Source organism: Pyrus communis, chromosome 3 (genome assembly GCF_963583255.1).
Source record: "Pyrus communis chromosome 3, drPyrComm1.1, whole genome shotgun sequence".
In the NCBI taxonomy this organism is placed as follows: Eukaryota; Viridiplantae; Streptophyta; class Magnoliopsida; order Rosales; family Rosaceae; genus Pyrus; species Pyrus communis.
The window spans coordinates 17864279-17874063 of record NC_084805.1 but is presented as its reverse complement, the minus strand read 5'-3'; positions in this window follow the sequence as shown (position 1 = coordinate 17874063).

Below are 9785 nucleotides of genomic sequence, written 5' to 3'. Positions count from 1 at the left end.
TGTCATGGTATAATAAGTTGAAAAATTAGTTTCACCACGTTGCAAAGTAGTGGATCCCATCCCATTTAGAGCTTACTCACCTCACCCTCACCTCACAGCCTTACATCCCCATTCCCCCATTTTACACAGTCGACCCCTCTTCCTTGTTGACGCTCTCCGTTGATTTCTTCGTTAATGGAGAAACGTCCTCACCTTAGAGATGGTTTTTGCGCCAAAATAATTTCCTTGATGAAAATGTATTTTATAACATGCCATTGTTCCATAAGCATGATTTCTGTGATCAAGTCTATTAGTTAGACATTGTACATCGTGCTTAGGACTTCTTGCAATAATAACATGTTCCACTCACGAAGCAGAAAAAAACCTACTATTTAATTTCTATTACTTTTATACTTGAGATTTTTACATATTGCTGCTTATTTGTTTCCACTTAATCAGTTTTACTATTATATTTGTTCTTTGGTATCTGCCTTCCAACTCAATTTCAATAATTGAGTAAGGGCCAAGGCTACTATCAAATGTTATATTGTCTCCATTTACACTTAGTATTCAGAATCGTAAATTGGCAAGAACCGAATCGGAACCAAGGTAGACCGAACTATAGGTTCTAGTAATAAATTTAAGCGGAACCGCACCGAACCGCACCATGCCCACCCCTAGAGATGGATGTTAAGTGGTAAGCCCCAAACCTTTTCTTTTTTATATAAAAATATTATCATTATTAAGGAGCGAGGAAGAGGATTCAAAATTATTATATTAATCTAAGGAAGAATAAATTTCGAACTTGGGATGTATGGATAGAAACCTAACACCCAAATTTTCCCAACCCTTAACTCTTATTTTTCCACAACTTTCAACCGAACACAAACAAAATATAAGAAAATTAGATCTTCTACATGGCATACCTCAATTTATATATCCACCTCTTAAGTGTAACTATATTGTGTTATATAAGAAAAAGGTTATATAATGGGTCATTTTGGTTCTGGTCCCTAATCAACCTAATTTTTAGATTGCAACATTATTTGTGAGATCCCACATCGACCAACGGAAATGGGGTAATGTGCCTTATATGTACATACTCCCCTCCTCATAGCACGAGGCCTTTTGGGAACTCATTGACTTCGGATTCCATCGAAACTTCAAAGTTAAGTGAGTTTGGGCTCCCAAGATGGGTGATCCATTGGGCAGTTGCTTGGGAGTTCCCAGAAACAAAACCGTGAGGGAATGGTAAGCCCAAAACGAATAATATCGTGCTGCGGCAAAACTGAGACTGAGATGTGACATTATTAGTTTAAATATTTTGATCGAGATTTGTAGCCTAATTTAAAAGATTTAACTCATGCATTTATGCATTTAATGTCACATCCCGACCCGGGTGGGACCACTTCCCGGGCCCGCTCCACCACCGTAGCACGATATTGTCCGCTTTGGGCTTACCATTCCCTCACGGTTTTATTTTTGGGAACTCACGAGCAACTTCCCAGTGGGTCACCCATCATGGGATTGCTCTAGCCCCCTTCTCGCTTAACTTCGGAGTTCCTACGGAGCCCGAAGCCAATGAGCTCCCAAAAGGCCTCGTGCTAGGTAGAGATGAGAATATACATTTAAGGATCACTCCCCTGGGAGATGTGGGATGTTACAATCCACCCCCCTTAGGGGCCCGACGTCCTCGTCGGCACACCACGGCCAGGGTTAGGCTTTGATACCAAATTGTCACATCCCGGCCCGGGGCGGATCACTTCCCGGGCCCACTCCACTACCGTAGCACGATATTATCCGCTTTGGGCTTACCATTCCCTCACGGTTTTTGTTTTTGGGAACTCACGAGCAACTTCCCAGTGGGTCACCCATCATGAGATTGCTCTAGCCCCCTTCTCGCTTAACTTCGGAGTTCCAACAGAACCCGAAGCCAGTGAGCTCCCAAAATGCCTCGTGCTAAGTAGGGATGAGAATATACAAATAAGGATCACTTCCCTGGGCGATGTGGGATGTCACAATCCACCCCCCTTAGGGGCCCGACGTCCTCGTCGGCACATTTCTGGCCAGGGATTGGCTCTGATACCAAATTGTCACATCCCGGCCCGGGTGGGACCATTTCCCGGGCCCGCTCCACCACCGTAGCACGATATTGTCCGCTTTGGGCTTACCATTCCCTCACAGTTTTGTTTTTGGGAACTCACGAGCAACTTCCCAGTGGGTCACCCATCATGGGATTGCTCTAGCCCCCTTCTCGCTTAACTTCGGAGTTCATACGGAACCCGAAGCCAATGAGCTCTCAAAAGGCCTCGTGCTAGGTAGAGATGAGAATATACATTTAAGGATCACTCCCCTGGGCGATGTGGGATGTTACATTTAATGTCCCACAAATTATGAAATTCAACAAATTCAAATAATATTTTTAAATATAATAAATACTTAAAAATTAATTTTAGAGTAATATATATTGTTCTTCACAAAAATTATAGCATAATAATAATAATAATAATAATAATAATAATGTACCCACATAATTATTAACATATTTTAAAAAATAACTATTGATATATTTAGAACATAAAATAAATACATATAATTAGCATAGGTACATTTAGCAAAATTAAAAATAGGTACAAATAAATTAAAAAATATGGGTACAAATACAAATAAGAGTTTAAAAAATATAGGCACAAAAAGGAATTAATATATGGGTACAAATTGAAACTGAAAAGAAAATTGGTACAAATTTAAAAAAAAAAAAAAGTTGCAAATTAAAAATGGGTACAAACTAAAAAGAAAAATATATGATAAAAAAAATTTAGCCATGAATATAAATATAACAAATGTAACGTTTCTAACACTATATGAATATATTTAGAAATAAAAAAAATATTTTATTGTTGAAATAATTAATGACGTTTATTAAAATCTAAGGATCTTGTTCAAAATTAAAAGGAATAAGGTTTTAATCAATAAAGTAGGAAAAATAGGGATGGAAACCTAATATTTCCTTATATAATATTTTCAAGCTTCAACATTAAGATTGAGTCAATCAAAATATTCTGTTTTTAAGGATAGGTCAATGAAAATTAAATTAAAGCGAATGATATTGCCCTATTGTGAATATAAAATTATTGATAACACTAGTAAAAAAAACACTTTGCGCGACGTAGGGACTTTCGTCGCGCAAAGTAAAAAATCGTTGCCTAAGGGTTTGCGCGACGCAACCTTCGTCGCGCGTTAATCGTCGCGCAAAGTCTGAGACGCTAGGGTTTGCGCGACGGGCCGCGGGGCGTGCGTCGCGCAAAGTGGGTTTGCGCGACGGCCACGGCGTGCGTCGAGCAAAGTGGGTTTGCGTGACTACCGGAGTGCGTCGCGCAAACCCACTTTGCACAACCCATTTGTACGTCACGCAAACCCACTTTGCGTGACTAACGGAGTGCGTCGCGCAAACCCACTTTGCACTACCCACTTTGTGCGTCACGCAAACCCACTTTGCGTGACTAACGAAGTGCGTCACGCAAACCCACTTTGCGCGACGTACGCATGAGTCACGCAAAGTGGGTTTGCGCGACGGAGCCATGCGTCGTGCAAAGTGATTGGTCGTGCAAAGTGGGGAGTAGTTTTGGTCAAACTTTTTTTTTTTTTTTTTTTAATTTTTGATAAATATTGTAATTAAATTCGAAAGAATAATTAATTAACCAAGCAAAAGTATTTAATTATAAAATATATGAAAATGTACATACAAGATCCGAACAAAAAAGAAAAAACTAAAAGTGAACTAGGTTTAATACATCAAGCTACTAGGTATCAGCAGGGCGAGGTGGCTCTGAGGTCGAAGGTGGACCAAGATGAAGTGCTGGTAGTGAGATTTGAAGGCCGGACATCTGTATGGCTTGTACAAGGTCTCTCCACGCCCCGGCATATGACCTCATCTCCTCGCCCTGGGCCCTCAGCTGCTCCTTCATCTGCTCGCCCTGGGCCTTTAGGGTTGTCACTTCCTCCTTCAATGCATCTACCTATTCATATCCATTTCAAAACTGTTTTCCCATAAGAGAAAGAGGACGACATAATTCTCAAATGCAAACTACTTAACAATAAACTCATTATGGTGTCAATGCTGTAAGTGGGTGTATATGCTGGTGGTGCATTTGCCAAGCATGGACAACAATAAGCCAAAGCCATGGTAAATGGAAAACGAGGAAACATTATTTCAATAGGCAGGGTCAACATAATTCAAAAAAGGCGTGCATAAAGCTCTCAGAATAGAATATATATATATATATATATATATATATATATATGGAGAGAGAGAGAGAGAGAGTATACGACAAGCTACACATGTAATATGCAAAAGAAATGCACTTGACTTGGTTAAAAGCATGCCAAAATTGGAATAAAAAAATTCAGTTCAAGCAAATGCAGACTTCAGCCTGAATTAGAAATATATAGAGCTAGTTGATTGCAATTAAAAGAGTGTAGAAGAAAAAAAATTGTGCCAAAAGCTTATTTGTTTTGTTCTGTTCGTATCTTTGTTAGTGCCAAAAGCTTATTTGTTTTGCAATTAAAATGAGAATTTGATGATGTTAGAGAAAATTTAAACATTCATAGAGCAAATTCAACAGACCCCAAATCATATCCAAATCAAGAAAGCAAAATGATATCCAGATTTCTCTAAACAATCGCAACTTGTTCTTTCCAACAGACAAATTGGGTGCAGAGGCAAAATTTTCAAAGCATAGCATAGAAAAGTACCTCCTTTAGAATTAAAGAAATTTGAAAGGCAGCAGAAGTTTAGTTCAGTTGTTGCCGGCTTTGGAAAAGTTAAATACAGAAAGCGCTTTCTGCAGAAGTTCGAATCCAATCCATTGTTCAACCATGTTGCAACTGCAAAACATAGATAGGAATCCCACAGCAGATTGACATGGACGCTTATGAAGCAATGTAAGCAAATATCAAGAATTCGATGCAAAATCACGAAAAACTAGTAAGCAAACCATTATAACATTGAAACTAAGCAAACAATTACTGCGTTGGGTTGGCACAGTTCAACAGCTACACATTTGGGTATAGATTAAAGCAAATTATAAATGCAAAATCGAAATTGAACACTATATTTGGGTGAAAAATCACCTGGGTTCTAAAATATAGTTGAATTTCAGACCAAATTGACAGAAAATATATCCAGATATCAACTTAACCAACAAAACAGGGAACTAAGATGCCCAAAGTTCAAGGTTTTCAAGCGGATTATGATATCAATTTTCAATTTCTACTAATAAATTAAACAAAGAAACATTCTTTACTATAACATCAACAGTTAAGTAGGAATTAAATGGATGAATCAAGTATCAGAATATTACATGTATTAAAGCTCAAAGTGCATGAACTTCCAATATGGATCAAAGGATTCAAATCCCATATGTGGAAAACTAGGACTGAACAAAACCCATGTAGTGAAATTTTGTAATAGGGAGGACATACTAAGGATTCATGCTTTTAAGGTTCTTCGAGAAAACCCACCACAGAGATCATTAAATAGCTAAAACCCAGTTCTGGAAATATGAAATGGAATATTTATGGTATGAGAAGATGGGGTTTCCTGAATAGGGTTTTAGGGGATTGGGATTAGAAAAGTGGGAATCTCTACTGTGCTAAATATGGATTGCGGTTCCAGTGAGAAGTAGAGGACTTGTATTATACATCTGTATGTATGAATTTAAAATAAAAGATTAGAGAATACAGATACAGAAACAGAGAAGAGAGAAGAGATATGGAGGAGTGTAGAGTTGGTGACGGGCTAGAGGTCGTACCTGCAAGTCAAACTCATTTCTTTCGAGTTGGTGCTGGGATTCCTACCCTCACAAATGCTCACAAATCCTAAACCCTATCAAATCAGAACCTCAAACCCTATCAACTGAACAAAATCAACAGACCTACATAACATCAAACCTTCACAAATCCGAAACCCTATCGAATCAGAACCAACCTCCAAAATCAGAAACCCTTACCTTGATTTTAGGGTTCACGGGAAAAAGAGAGGAAGATATGAGTGAGAGGGAGATTTGGGGTCTAAGGGGAAAGAAAGAGGGAGGGTTCAAGATTTAGAGGAGGAGCATCAGAAGTTCCTTGAAGCCTTGAAATTGTACGGCCAAGGTTGGCGTCGAATAGAAGGTATAAGCTCAGTGCCTCGTAACTTTGTCTAGATTCTGGGTTCATGGGAAAGAAAGAGGGAGGAGGGTTCAAGATTTTGTCCAAATTTGGAAAATTGAAAAAAACCGCCTATTTTTTACTATTGCACCGCCAAAATTATCACAACTGGCGCGACGTAGGTGTATAATTTGACGTCGCGCAAAGTTGTTTTGCGCGACGACCACATTAAGGCGTCGCGCAAAGTATTTGTTTTTAAATTATTATAAAAATTACTAAAAATGTGACTTTCTTCTTTTCAAATTCAAATTTTTTTTAGTAAGCCCCACAATAATATATTTTTCTAACAAAAACCCACAATAATTTTTTTTACATATATATCATTCAATTTCTTAAGTGCTATAAGTACAAAATAAATAAATTAAAATCCACTTAGTAAATATATATACCATTGAACTTGATGGGAAACGCATTGTACGAAACTAGTTTCAAAGATCCAACCGTCAAACTTGTTTGTATATACTTCGAGATCGCATACACCAAAAATCGCAAAAAACAAACATGCAGAGATCAAGTAACGGGACAAAACTTTTCGACGGTTATAAACGAAAAAGCACGATTTAACGGTTATTTTAACTCCGATTTTGATGATTTTTTACAGCTACACTCTTTGATCCTATATGAATACAATAAACTAATTCGATTGCCAATTTAAAATATTTACACAAGTGGATACCATAAAATCTTATGTTATACTTAATGAAAGTATAAATAAACTCCAAGTGTTAGTTAATCTAATGTTTTGATGGGATACGCATTATATGAAACTAGTTTCAACGATCCAACCGTCAAACTTGTTTGTATATGCATCGAGATCGCATACACCAAAAATCACAAAAAACAAACATGCAAAGATCAAGTAACGGGACAAACCTTTTCGACGGCTATAAATGAAAAATCATGATTTAACGGTTATTTTAACTCCGATTTTGATGATTTTTTTACAGCTACACTCCTTGATCCTATATGAATACAATAAACTAATTCGATCGTCAATTTAAAATATTTACACAAGTGAATACTACAAAATCTTATGTTATACTTAATGAAAGTATAAATAAACTCCAAGTGTTAGTGAATATAATGTTTTGATCGGATACACATTGTACGAAACTAGTTTCAATGATCCAACCGTCAAACTTGTTTGCATATGCTTCAAGATCACATACGCCAAAAATTGCAAAAAACAAACATGCAGAGATCAAGTAACGGGACAAACCTTTTCGACGGCTATAAATGAAAAATCACGATTTAACGGTTATTTTAACTCCGATTTTGATGATTTTTTAAAGCTACACTCCTTGATCCTATATGAATACAATGAACTAATTCGATCGTCAATTTAAAATATTTACAAAAGTGGATACCACAAAATCTTGTGTTATACTTAATGAAAGTATAAATAAACTCCAATTGTTAGTGAATCTAATGTTTTGCTGAGATACGCATTGTAGGAAACTAGTTTCAACAATCCAACCGTCAAACTTGTTTGTATATGCTTCGAGATCGTGTATGCCAAAAATCACAAAAAAAAAACATGCAAAGATCAAGTAACGGGACAAACCTTTTCGACGGCTATAAATGAAAAATCACGATTTAACGGTTATTTTAACTCTGATTTTGATGATTTTTTACAGCTACACTCTTTAACCCTATATAAATACAATGAACTAATTCGATTATCAATTTAAAACATTTACATAAGTGGATACCACAAAAGAAAAAGGCAATGCAAGAAAAAACCCCCCAAAAAAAAAAAAAAAAAAAAAAACTTTGCGCAACGAAGGTGCCTCTACGTCGCGCAAAACGCTTTGCGCAACACAGTTGTACCTACGTCGCGCAAAGTCTTTTTTTTTTATTTTTTTTATTTTTGCCCCTTTTGCTTATGAGTACAAAATAAATAAATGAAAATGTACTTAGTAAATACATATACCATTGATTTTGATGGGAAACGCATTGTAAGAAATTAGTTTCAACGATCCAACTGTCAAACTTGTTTGTATATACAACGATCCAAGAACCCCCTCACCAAGAAAAAAAAAAAAAAAAAACCTTTGCGCGACATAGTTATACCTACGTCGGTCAAACTTTTTTTTTCTTTCTTTTTTTTAACCTTGTTGCGTATGAGTACAAAATAAATAAATGAAAATGTACTTAGTAAATACATATACTATTGATTTTGATGAGAAACGCATTGTACAAAATTAGTGTCAACGATCCAACCATCAAACTTGTTTGTTTATATTTTGAGATCACATACGCCAAAAATCGCAAAAAAACAAACATTCAGAGTTCAAGTAACGGGACAAAACTTTTCGACGGTTATAAATGAAAAATAACGATTTAATGGTTATTTTAACTCTAGTTTTGATGATTTTTTACAGTTACACTCTTTAACTTTATATGAATACAATAAACGAATTCCATCATCAATTTAAAACATTTACACAAGTGGGTACCACAAGAGAAAAAGGCAATGCAAGAAAAACCCCAAAAAAAAAAAAAAAAAAAAAAAAAAAAAAAAAAAAAAAAAAAGACTATGCACGACGCAAGTGCACGTACGTCGCGCAAAGTTGGAAAAAAATGGTAAAGTATTTTTTGTTTGGCGCCAAGATCTTGCGCAACGTTTGTGTGTTGTGCAACAGGCCTTTGCGCAACAATTCTTTGCGCGACGTTAGATTTCGTCGCGCAAAGATGTTTTGCGCTACGTAGAAACTTGTACGTCGCGCAAAGCTGTTTTGCGCGACGCAGAAACTTGTACGTCGCGCAAAGCTGTTTTGCGCGACGCAGTCTAACGTCGCGCAAAGAACAGTCGCGCAAAGGCCTTTTGCGCGACGTTTTGTGTTTTGTGTCGCGCAAAACTACTTTGCGCGACGAAATTTGCTGCGTCGCGCAAGATTCCGTCGCGCAAACATGTTTTTCTACTAGTGTAAATTTATAAACTTTAATTACCAAGAATTAATGGTGCTCAATATCAATGGGGTCCTAAAGCTCAGTGACTGGTATATATAGCAAATTCAGTGAGTGGAAAAGTTTGTAAAAGAATGGCTAGGAGGAAATGATGTGATGTGAATCATAGACGTATTGGTATTGTCCAGAAATAAGAGTTTCTAGACCACAGCCATTTAATAAGGAAAGTTATTTCTCTACTAAAAGGAAAGAAACTCTTACCGCCCGTTCGACATGTACTGCTTTTCCACGCGGTTTTTGTTTTGCAGAAACGAAAAAACGCTTAGGATCTTATGAGTTCAAAAACTCAGCTGCAAAAAAATCAAAGAATTACCCACCTTCTTCCTCACCTCCACAAATAATCCTCCCGTCTACCCATCCAATCTACTCTCTGTGCTAGGTCTTTAAAGAAAAGCTACAACGGTACGAGGGAGAGTTTTACTCTGATAGGTCTTCCATTTGCGTCTCCTTCAAGCTTGTTCAGACGTTGATGATGAGCATCCACTAGAGTTTCTCGATCCAGCATTCTGGCTTGTTGTAGTCGAGTAATTTTTCTACTATTTTCTTTTATCACCATGCATGGCTTCTACTGCTTCTTATATGGACTATTAATCAAATTAAGAATTTTAATTTGAGTTCATCAAATT